Source organism: Etheostoma cragini, chromosome 9 (assembly GCF_013103735.1).
Source record: "Etheostoma cragini isolate CJK2018 chromosome 9, CSU_Ecrag_1.0, whole genome shotgun sequence".
NCBI lineage: Eukaryota > Metazoa > Chordata > Actinopteri > Perciformes > Percidae > Etheostoma > Etheostoma cragini.
In genome coordinates, this window is record NC_048415.1 from 28,391,913 (window position 1) to 28,404,707 (window position 12,795).

At 41.1% G+C, this 12,795-nt stretch overlaps 1 protein-coding gene across 1 annotated transcript in view; it reads right to left on the minus strand.

The window, feature by feature from the left end:
• LOC117950913 (inactive N-acetylated-alpha-linked acidic dipeptidase-like protein 2) overlaps positions 1-12,795 on the minus strand; it is a 498,171-nt gene that overhangs the window by 190,502 nt on the left and 294,874 nt on the right. The window lies entirely within an intron of this gene.

The window sequence follows — 12,795 nt, forward strand, 5'->3', positions numbered from 1 at the left end:
CACACATACAAATAGTACAGTGCCATACGATGCATTTGACAGAGTAGTCACTGGATATTGTGTCTGCCAGCTCTGCTGCCTTGCTGGATGACTGTGAGCTCTTGGGGGGCTATGGCTGGATATCTGAGGGAAATACAGACAAGCTGCCAGTAAAGATGTGAAGCAGGGGCTCAAACTGTGTGCGACAGAGGTCCCCTGCCTACAGCACAGCACTACAGCATGACAGCCCACTTTTTCCAGCTCCGCTCGAGTTCTCCATCCCTCCCCGGCTGCCTGCCTCCTTGCACTCTCGCTCCTTTTTAATACATTATAAAAATTCACTGCTTTCTCACATAGGCGCCACATTCATCACTTTTGACATTGGCACAAATGACTTTGGCTAAAGAGCAGGGATGGAACATGTGGCCCGTTTGTGTAATCAATCTGCAGATGTGCGCACAGAGATAGTGTCATTGAGCAATTCCCCTTAATGAGAAATGGGTTTACAGATAGGGCTGCTTCTACAGGTAAGGGGTGACTCCGAGTTACGTTTTCAGAAATGATGAACATATTAAAATGGACTACAGTGTGTGTCTGATTTTCACAAGCTGAGGGAAATGTAAAGGCAGATCCCCACCCATCTTTTTTTCCCTGGAAGTTTGCATGATTTTCTACATAGTTCAAATAGTGCTGCTCAAATAGTAGCATTGAAACAGTATTCATATCCATTCAATTCAACGGGTTTTATTGGCATGACGTTTGACATGTGTTGCCAAAGAGCAATAACGATTATGAGGATGTATTAAAATGTAAATAAAAAAATAAAAACTGGAGATGGTGTTGGTTAAGTTACATGTATACATCCATCTTCTATCGTTCTACATGTCTATGTCCTACTGGTTGTCTCTTTTCCTATTGCAGAAAGTGTTATTTTGCATTGAGTAAAAGCGATATTTTTTAATTCAGTAGCCGAAAAATCAATGGTAGAATGTGCCCTAATGTCACAGAGTGTCCGATTCAACCGAAATGTGGTGTAATCAACAGTGCTACGTTGACCATTGTGTCTTGTGCCATTTTCTCCTGACAGACTTTGTGATTTCCCCATAGACCGTATTAATATTGATGGTCTATGGATTTCCCCTGTGAGCAGTAGGGTGGCAGAATAGTAAGAAAGGCTCTCAGGGGCATAGGTCCTCCCTCTGCACAGCTTTTCCGTCTCAAAAAAAAAAAATACTTAACCTCTATCTGCTTCAAGGAACCTCACACATGACTGGCCCTAAAAAAAAAAACTTTTTCTAAAAAGTCCTTTTTGCTACAACTACAAAATTAAATTATTTGATTTTGCCTTCCATAACCACCTAAATGAAAGTTACAGAAATAATTGCCAGACTTTCCTGCGGAAACACAGCGCTGCGGAGGAGGATCTGGCTAGTCCACAGAACAGTCCATTTCTTTAAACCATATACATTTGTCTCCGGGGGCGGCGCTAAGGGGCGGACGGAGCAAGGGTGCCTTGGCAAAATAGTCTCAGGAAGGAATTTGTTTTGGTGGAACATGTGTACGGTCAGTTGTTTTAGTCGTGCAACTGTAAACGCGGATCGGACAGATAGTCTAGCTAGCTGTCTGGATTTACCCTGCAGAGATCTGAGGAGCAGATAACCACTGTCATGATAAATCGAGCAGAGTTTAAAATTCTATCACAAAGAAAGCGGAAGATGAGGGAGATCTAGCAGAACTTCCGTGGGCAACGGAAGTATCACATAAATGAATCGTTGTTAATAAGACTAAACAAAGAATTAATATTAGTGTTTTGGGGATTTTCCCTTTATTATAGTAGTATAGTGGATATACATTAGAGGGAGATGGGGGATGACACGCAGATTCAAACCAGAGACGCTGCAGAACATAGACAACTGGATGCGAATGCTCTTACTGGGTGGACTAGAGGCCGCCCCAATATAAGTGTTTTTTGATCTGCCGCCTGTTTGGTTAAAGAGGAACATTGACTAAATTATGAATTCCAATATGTTATTTCTATACCAATGAAAAGTTATATAAACATCTATGTCTAGCTTCTAACATTGACAACTCTCTGAGATAAGTAAGTCTCAAACGTTTGATGCCATTAAGTATAAAGTCTGGAGATGCTCCACAGACGATCAATGGGAGACTGATTTTATGGACCCACAGAATGCTTGTTTTCTTTCTTTTTAGTTTCCCAAATTACCATTTTATTGTAATGTAGTAAATAAAACAGAATGTGTGCCCATAGATCAAAATATTCCACTGGGTGCTCTCAGTGTCATCTATAACATCTTTCCCAATTTATTATCTATGGTGAAAAGAGACTTTATACTTGATGACATCACAAATTTAACTTTTAGCACTGTATTTTGGGGGATTTTAGATTAACTGTATATGTTGGACTGTCTTCGACCGTAGGAATAACATTTATGAATTTAAAAAATGGGATGTAGTTCCACTTTATGTTTTTGGAAAATACGTGTAATTGGGTTCTGTTTCAAAGTGACTGAAAAACTGAAATTTCAACAGGTTAACCAGTGAGCTGTAGTGTTTTTGGTGGTTACATTTTTCTAAGTTTTTACCTTGGACAAAGCATGTCTAGCTGTTTCCCCCTGCTTTCAGTCTTTATACTAAGCTAGGCTAATCATGTCATGTCTCCAGCTGTGTTTGTAACACAGACATGAGATTGATACCAACCTCGTATATAATCGCTATTCCCCACCGTGCGCGTCTGCGCTGCGTTCCAGAGGCGTCATGACCCCCTCGAGCAAACGCAGCCATTCAAGTCGATGTTTGATCTTCCACCAACCGCCACGGCGCGTCCCAGAAGCACGCTTGAAGCAGCTCTGCTAATGAATGCGCCAGGTCAAACACACTCCGTTTACATGACAAAGAATAGAGTTTAATTGTGGGAGTGCTTAGAGTGGAGAGTCGTCAATTACTGTGAGTTGGGCTCCGCTTCTGAGAAGCTCCCGGTGTGGTATGGTGGAGGACTCAACAATCCAGAATGCAGCACAGACACGCCCAGTAAAATTTATCTCAGAAAAAAGCAAATAAGAATGTTTAGTTAGCAGCTTAACTATTCTTTTCTTTTTAAGTAACACAAGAGAAGACGTTATTCATTCATCCATAAAAACAAATCCTGTCTTGTATATCAGGTTGTAGATCCAAATTAGTTTAATGTAGCACCAAAACAACATCATGAATCAAAACTTTGATGCTAAATGAGACCAGGATTAATATCAAAAAGGAGCTGCAGATTGACACATATTGGATAAATTAAGAAGTGACAATAGGAATTACTTATTAATGATAGCATGAGGTCATTTACCAGTATTTACAAAGATGAATTACTGAGTCACCCATTTAAAATCATGAAGCTGCTCTAAGCTAATCCATTATCCATTTCCATTATGCACACTTGTGAAGTATTATCTTGTTGCTATGAAATCTTTCCAAATGCTGGAACTACCACAAAACACTATATTAGTCATCATGAACTTTAAAACGCCACCTGTTTCCACAAGAAATGAATCATATCTTGCAATAAAGCAAGCTGATTGTAACACCAACAAACCCATAGATTTAAACCAGAGGTGCCACGGACGAAAAAAGATATATATATTCAAATAGTCTAAATTCAGAAGCATCTCAGCGCGGTTCTCTGCCAGTTATTAAATGCAGAGTTGAGACGAAAAAGCAGTAAGTGAATGTAGGAAGCCTGCATGCAGCAATCAATAGTGGTGTAATTAAAGGGCCTGGGAGTCCTTTCTATAAAGCCATTTCAAGTTGTTCTGCTTCGCTCGCCTCTCCCTCTGTGGCCTCACAACGTAATTGCCTCGGACATTTGTTACACTTTTGCCATTTGTTCTGAGTGGGAGAGAGGGAGCTAGAAAGAGAGAGAAAGAAAAAAAGGTTGCATGTGTTAGGAGAGGAGGTAACGAGAAAATGAAGCGATTCGGTCACATTTTTCAGTTATGATTTTTTTCCGCCGTATTAATTGCTTTCAGATGAATGTAGTATGTAAGTGCTGGACAGCAAATCACTGCCACCTTTGTCCCCTCCACTATTTGGTCCTGTACATGTGCAACAGCAAATCCTCCAAACCGCACAACAATTGCGTCTTTATTCCTACCCTCTCTAAAAAGACTACAATTAAATATTCATAAATTAGCTCCCCGAGCTGAGGCAGAAAAATACGGCCCACAACAGCGTTGTCCGTCCTTATACATAAGCCACAGAATGTAATGGTCACGGTTTTAAACAGTTAAGGTTGAAGCTGATTGGTTAGGTTTAGGAACAAAAAAAAATATTTTTTTTAATTTAGAAAAAGATTATGGTTTTTGTTGAAATGGTTGAGGAGTCCATGGTTTATATCCAAGCCGGATGGGTTTATTTTATTAACCTCTGTTGGAAATACTGAACTCAGTGAACAGACCATACAGATAACATGGTGGGAGCTGTACACCTACTGAACTTATAACCCACTGCGCATACGCACTCCCTGGAAGTACGGTGTCCCTTGGTTTCCATATGGAACGCGAACATATCATTCACAGAATGATCTACAGTTTTGGTAAAATTGTGGATTTCTTACGTTGCTGCACTTCTAGTTATGCACAATTTGATGTAGGAACGTTTGTTCCATGAAGTTAAAAAAAATAATAAGAAAAATCGATTGCACTGTGTTGGTAAAGGTCTGCGCTCTCCGAGTCCCCTTCTAGTATCTGATATTGAATTTCACAACCCGAATGATTTCAGAAAAAAAGATTTGAATCCCATCATTTGAAATTATATTAACTTGAATACTTGCATTGAAATTATTTGCGCTTTATGTAGTTGACGTTTGGAGGGTGATAGCATGTGGCTATGAGTCGCTCATCAGGATTGGGAAACCGACTTGCCAGTCTCCTGCCAATTCTGTTAACCTCCTGCTAATCTCCTGTCTACTCTGCGAGCCAGCTGGTCAAGTTTTTTTAATGGAAACATCAGAGTAAACACAGAGGAAAAGGTGAAGAAGATAAGCTCAAGGTAGCTAGAACATCCCTGAAGCCCTCTCATGATGAGCATCAGGATGGTAAAAAAATCAACTCAGCCGTCTCCTGCTGACTCTGCTAGCCTGGCCGGTCAAAGTTTTCAAAAACAACATCAGAGTAAACAGAGGAAAGGTGAAGATGGCTAGTCCCTGCATTCTTTTCATCAACACTCCCAATACACACTATAGTGAAGCTTCTGACTTCAAGTTAGAATAATGAACACAATTGAACACTAAAGGTGACATATTGTACTTTTACGTATTTACTGTCCTGTCTATAATGTCATAATATCGGATTTTCATGTTAAATGTGTTCAAATAATGATGTCAAATAATAAGCTAAAACGATCAGATTTCTAGCTGTTCTGAACCTGACACTGGGTGTCACGTACACTTAGCCAGCCTTCTAAGATTGGTCATCTGCTCCAGGCTACTAAACTACTGGAGTGTTTTTTTAGGCTACTGTGGTGATAACATTGTTGCATGTGGATGGACACATGCTAAAAGCAGTGAAAGATGTAATCTTGGCTGCCAGTGTTGTTACATTCTCCCCAATTCTGGGTCACTGCTAGTCTGGCTATCACCAGACTAGCAGTGCTCAACAGATATGAGATTGAGCATTGGTCTGGGGATTATCTGTATTTTCTCTGCCCGTGACCAATGGGCAAAGTTCAAATGACTCTGTATGCAACTGTAAATTCCTTCAACCAATCAGACCAACAATCTGGGTGACGCAGAAGCAAAAGCGGCATCAATGGGTTGTTGCGCTGCGGTGGCGTTCGGTAGCCGCTATGTTGAATCGAAACAGAAGCTGCTTGGTCGCTTCTATATCGTCGTGGTGATAATCCCAACAATAGAGCACCTGGTTCCCGCAAAATTGTGAACTGAAGCAGGAGATTTAAACGTGCAGGTTTCTAGATCGATCTGCAGGGCAAAATCAAATCGCTGGCAGAGCGGGCGGGGTTTACCCAGTCTAGGTTACTGCAGAAACATTGGATAGTATTTGGCTGAGAAACCTTTATTTCCAGGAGACGCAGAGATGCAGAAACCCACTAGCCACTCAGAACAGACTGGGCTTGAATGAAGTGAGGAGTAGTGCTGTCAGTTAAACTAGTTATTAATGGCGTTAACGCAAACTCATTTTAAAGGCGTACATTTTTTAATATGCAAGATTAACGTTCTTTTTGGCCTAGCAAACTTTGTTTTTTCACATGCTGTTGCAACAACTAGTATAAAAAAACTACAACACCACACCGGATCAAGCTAGACCAGAAACAAAACAACTGGCATCCCGCACACACGCCGTGTGGGCCTGCGAGCCAGCCAAAGAGTAGTAACGTTACGTTTTGAGTGGATGGCAAGCGCAAGACACCAAAATGGACGCCGATAAGATTCTAAATGGAAATTTTACGTTTTAAAAGTTGCCAAATGTTCCACTGACAAGACCAAAGTGATCTGGATTTTGTCATTGTGAACTGAGCGATCATCGCAGCACGTCCAGTCTGAAATACCACTTGACGGCCAAGCACACAGCTGATGCCAATTCTCATCCCCCCCCTCGTCAAGTATTTTTGTCACCCTTTTATTGATGAACGTTGTTACATTGTGTGAGATTATTCGCTCCAAGTGAGAATGTTAGTGTGAAATTAATCACCACAGTAGGCTCTATGGCAATGGTGTTTTTAATAAACATTTGCACAGAGCAAGCCGATCCACTTCTGCATGTTGATAAGAGCATTAAAATGAGAAGAAATAATGGGACAAAAAGAAATCAAGGGGCAGTTAGAATAGACAAAAATGTGCGATTAATTGCAAGTTAACTATGACATTAATGCGATTAATCGTGATTAAATATTTTAACGGTTTGACAGCACTAGTGAGAAGAGATTAAAAGGACACTAACAGAGTATCTCAGACAAAGGGTGAATACAAGAGCAGCAGCCATGGGCAGTGTGAGAAAGATTAAGTGTTTTTAACAGAGTACAAACACAAAATTTGAATGTACAGTATGAACCTAAGTTTAGAAAGAATACCGCAATCAATAATTTATTTAAAAAATACAATGTTTTGGTCTTAGACCTTCATCAGGTAAATGCATGAACCTTAATGCTGTATAATAGTTATCTTTAAGCTGGAAGTAGGAGAAAAGTGTGTATGCCTGTGTGTAAGGCTGTAAATGTATACACGATCAGTCAGTCTTGTCAGAGTAAACGGGGGCTTGCGACACACCTTAGAGGTAGTGATGGACTAGCTTGGTAATTGCATGGTTAACAGCCTTAGATATAGTCAGAGTGCAAATCACAAGGCATGATGGGGACAGGGTGCCTTCAGTGAATTAATCAATCTTAGGGCTGACAAGATGGGAGAGGGGGACATGCTCTACCGGATGCACACACACCAACGTATACAAACACACATGACCACAGTGTATTTATCCAGATCAAGGTATAGACAAAAAAGACAGTAAGAGTGCGGCAATATTTAAGACTGGAGACACTAAGAAACAAATGTAAATTTTTTGAAATTTGTTTTTCTATGCAAAAACACAGAAAGAGGAGTGCATGGGAAGGGCAAATTCACCTAAGCTTGTATAATCAAGTGTCCAATATTTTTAACTGGACATCTCTGTATATCTCTCTTGCTATATGCAAGCAGGCAATAAAAAAGATACTGCTATAGACACACACACACACACACACACACACAGTGCTGAGAGTACTGTGAGGCTGACCGCATCATCTCGTTAAGGTGTGCCGATCTCCATGGAGGGACCCTGAGCAATTAACCAATGGCCAGCCAATACAGCGAGCCTTAATTGAATGGGAATTAAAAGAGAAAAATAAGAAGAAAAGAAATTAAAAAGAGAGGGGGGAAAAATTAAAGGAGGCCCGACAGATGGAAACTAATGATAGTTGGATCCCAAGAGTGGTCAGAGGTGCAGCCAATCGATTGGAGACAGATTACATCTCTTTCGCTCTCTCTCTTTGTTTTCCCTTTTGTATCGCTCCCTTTCTCATACCCATTCTCTCCCTCTTTCCAACTCGTTTGATGTAATGGAAACACTTCAAAAAGAAGCCTACCTTGCAGAACCATTGGATGTACATTAAGCGTGGTGTAGAAAGATCCCTGTCTTCAGAGAGGGGGGAAAACACAAACAGGCACACACACACACACACACACACACACACACAATGTGCACTCCAAGACCAACAGTACCTCTGCCAAAGCTGTAGCCTGTAGCAGCTTCTGTCACACATGAAAGATATCCAGTGACATGTACATACTACTAAAAAGACAGCACTCACGCTAGTTATGCCTAAATGAAGCCTTGTGATAGTCTAGTAACTCTCTGTTGGTTTGCGAGCGGGAAAAAACAAATTCGGGTCAGGCCAATCCCTTCGTGAATAGAGTCTGTGGGCGGGCTTAAGATAATGACAGCAGAGTTACGACGGTTCTGCGTAAATTCCCTGCTACTTGAAAACAAAGAAGATGGCTGCTGCTTGCAAAAAGCAACCTTTTGGTCTGGCTTGTCAGGCTATCTTTGTGAATCATTTTCTTTTTTTTCCAAACCCAACAGATGGCGATCTTTGTTCAAAAAAGGTTGAAAGCACACTGGATAGCTAGTCCCTGAGCCGTTTTCTTTAAACCAAGAGCGCCATCTAGTTGGGTTAATCCATGCAACTAATGGTTCATGAAGCTTCATTTGGACAACACTGATTATTACCACTGACAGAACAAATCACACAGAAAGCTATACACTAATATTTACATTAAATAGTATACTAGATTCTTCTAGAAACCGATAAATGAAAAAAAGACACACCAATCTGACATACCAATATTACCATGGGCTTAAAGCTCAAAACTATAAACAACACTGGGTCAAGAGTGGGACACATGTGCAAAATCTGCCCCGGTGCACTGGAAGATCAATTGTACTCATGTCTTTGGCCACTGGTTTGTGTGGGGGTGATCATTGATTACGTGTGTGACTCATTTTGTTGGGTGTGTTTGTGTGGTCTTGTTCAACTATATTTGTAGGGTCCAAAAATCGGGAATACACTATACTTGTGGGGTCCCGACAGCTATGTGGAACCAAAATGTTGGACTCCACAACTTTAAAGGGCTGTTTGAGGGTGAGACTTGGTTTTAGGATTAGAGTTAGAATTAGGTTATGGTTAGGGTGAGGGTAAGGGTTAAGGTTAGGAATTTAGTTGTGATGGTTAAGGTTAGGGTAAGGGGCTAGGGAGTGCATTATGTTAATGACAGGTCCCCACAAAGATAGTGCCACGGACTGTGTGTGTGTGTTTGTGTGTGTGTGTGTGTGTGTGTGTGACGGTTATCTGTGCAGCATGGGAAACAGCAGAAAGCAGTGTTCCAGTCACTGACCAGGTGCTTGGATTTATCGGGGAATAAATGGAAATGAACAGACCTTGCACATGTAGTTTAGGGATACCAGCAACAAGAGATGAGGACTGCCCCACCCCCCAAAAACACTGTTGGGTTGGGATGGAGGGAGAGGGGTGAATGAGTGGAGACTCAAGTAAAAAGACAGAGGACCAGACGCTCAGAAGATGGCAGTGTGATAGAGGGCTGTGATGATGATGCTGAGATAAGAAGGGATTTACGGTTTCAAAAGCAGGAATTACCTCTTAATACTGTATCCATCCTGTCTCTTACACACACACACACACAGACAAACACACACACACACACACACACACACACACACACACACACACAGGCTACTATGCCTGGTAGCCCATGTGAAGCAACCCCTCATGGGATCTGGCTAAAACTGTAAGATCTCACCAAACATGACAATGCCAAAAAAAAAACATGGACAAAACCGGCTTGTTTTACATTCTAGGTGTCTTATATTTTCAGTGGAGGGTTCAACCCAAACAAATGATCAAATAAAAAAATATTTACTGTAAATAAAAGAAATTACAAAAATCTAACATATTGGTCTAAGTCTAGTGTAATGTCCTCTACTGGCATTTAGCCATGCAAATAGTGGTTTGGTTTTATTTGCCCCAGTTCTAAGATCTGTAGTGTACCTTGAATTTTCTAAAAGTGCCATCAAGAGGTTGATATTGTTGGTTTATTGAAATAGCTCCACAACTATTGAATGGATTGATGTGAAATTTGGTGCACACATTCATGGTCCCAAGAGAATACATCGGAACACCATATAACACCATCATCAGGTTAAAATCTGAATTTGTCCAATACCTGCAAAACTAATAACATTCCCTTAACCTTAGCTGTACCTTGTGTTAAGGGCTAATTAGCACATACTAACTGACTAACACTCTCAACTTATGGCGTTTTTCCACTGCTGGTGACAGCTTGACTCGACACGCCTTGACTCGCCTCTACTCGACTCTACGTTCCTTTTCCATTGCAAAATGAGTAACATCTCAGCGTGGCTGGTCACCATAGCTACGCGTGATGATGACATTTTCAACGCGACTCACAACAGCACGTCGGCTACTCGCTACAGCCAGAAGAAAAGTTTTATTTCAAAAGAAGCTGAAGGAAGCAACAAAAATCACCGCTAAAAAAAACAGAAGTTTGTGAATTCCGCCGGAGTTCAGACGTCGACATGAGACCGCCTGGTGGGCGACGTCCGACCAGTGAGATCTCCGGTTGTGACCTGCTGGGCTTCGTATAACCTTTATGAGAGTCATGGAGAGACTTATGACAACGACTGGGATGCATCTGGGACGGCAAAGCCGGGTGGACACAGGGTGCAGAGGATGAAGACCGGGAAGTCCGGGAGGGTTTGATGCGCTACTTGAAAAGCTAAATAAAAACTTTTCTTTGATAACTTGTCTTGTTTTTTTAAAGTAACAGTGTGCAATATTGGAAACGACATAAAGGCCCTAACAGCCCTTAATATTGAACAGTTGATTAGTGAGAATAGTGCAGAGAGTAGATAATCTGTCGGTGTCTAGCTAGATTTATTTTTTAAATGTCCATTTGTTCTGGACACACACTCCACACTCTTGTCTGCTAACAACGCAGTGATCCAACCAACCAGCAGTCTGCAAGTTTTCACGTCACCTTTTGGGCTCGCCTCAGCTCGCTTGGAACCTCGACTGAGGTAGTACTAAAAAAAGTACCTGGTAGCAGGTCCCAGGGACTTGTTTTTGTAATGGAAAACCAAAAAAGGCGAGTAGAGTCAAGGCGAGTCGAGTAGATACCACGCAGTGGAAAACCGCCATATGCAAAACATGGTACACATGCTGCTAAACATCAGCATGGTATAGCATTGTCATTGTAAGCAAGTTGCTTGTGTTAGCATTCAACTCAAAGCATTGCTGGGCCAAAGTACAGCCCCAAGACCTCCGAGCATGGCTGAACACTGGGTCTTGTTAACATGTTATTTTCAACATTGCGCGCACCACAATTGCACCATTAATTTCTCCGTTCTGTGTGTGTTGTGGCATAAATCTCACAGCCAAATATCTCAAAAATCGGAGACAGTAAAACTAAAACCGCCAACATGTTCTTTTATTTGGTTGAACCAGCCATTTAAGCCATTATCTAATCACCTACAGTATATAACCCTTTTCTCTTGCATCTTCTTTTCTCCTGTTTGGCTTCTTTCTGCCTCCTTTTGTTCTATGTTCATATCGAGCCTCCTCCAATTTGAATTATGGGAAAATATCCCTGCAGCCCTCTTATCATCAATTCATCTCTTTTTTGCAAAGGAAATTAAACTCTCCCTCTATATATTTATTTTTCTTTCAGAATTTTTCAGATTTAATTTGTATGTGGGCTGCTTAAAAGGAGACAGCCTTTCTTTCAGTGTGAGATAAATGACTTTGCTGGTAAGACACTGATGCCCTCGGGGTTTTCTGTCCTCTTTTTTAGGAGTGCCCTTACTGTACACAAAGACATTTCTTTACAAGCCATTCATGGTGATTTTTGCCCTGAGGGTGTGCAATGTGCTGCCCTGATTTCCTCATTTTTAAATGTATTTCTTTGCCTTCGAGGAGGAATGTGGAAATCCCAATCTTGAGAAAGTATCTCTTTTATTTAATCCGTCCATCTATCTATTCATTCTCCTATTGTGTAAAGGACGGTCTGGGTGGCTCCAACAGTGAGAGCTTCTCTCACCTCATTCACAATAGGTTAATTAACAACTGCATCTCATTTATGATGCCCTGACCATGAGGCGCATCTAAAAGACAAGTTACATTTCAAGGCAATCAAAAGTGTACCGCAATAAAAAATTGTTCATGTAATTAAATCTCACAAAATAACAAGAGCAAGGACATTCAACTACAATAAAAAGAGAATGCAATATAGAGATATATATAACGTTATTTTTGTAAGGGCCTTTTCTTTTAGATTGTACTGTGTTAGTAGAGACTTGAAACAATGGAGTGAGAGTAACATTCTACACAAGTCACTGACCAGCCTGCTCGGTGACACGTAAATCTGCCTCTAACATATAGACTAAACAATATCGCTGCATGCCTCCTTACTTTTATTCATTTTGCTCTTTCTATATTCACACTTAGGGTCAAAACATATGGGCTCTTCAAGCTCAATAACAAAACACTCTGAAATAAATGTCCTAAAAGCTTTTGCTTTGTGGCTTGGAAAAGTGGAACAGCCTTCAAAACAGCATTTAGACACACAAGAGACAATGCAAGAGGAAATCCAGTGTTACGGTGGGGGGTGAGGTGAGGACCCAAAAGCAACAGGCAGCAGGCCGGAGGGAGCTTCACTAAAGCGTTTAT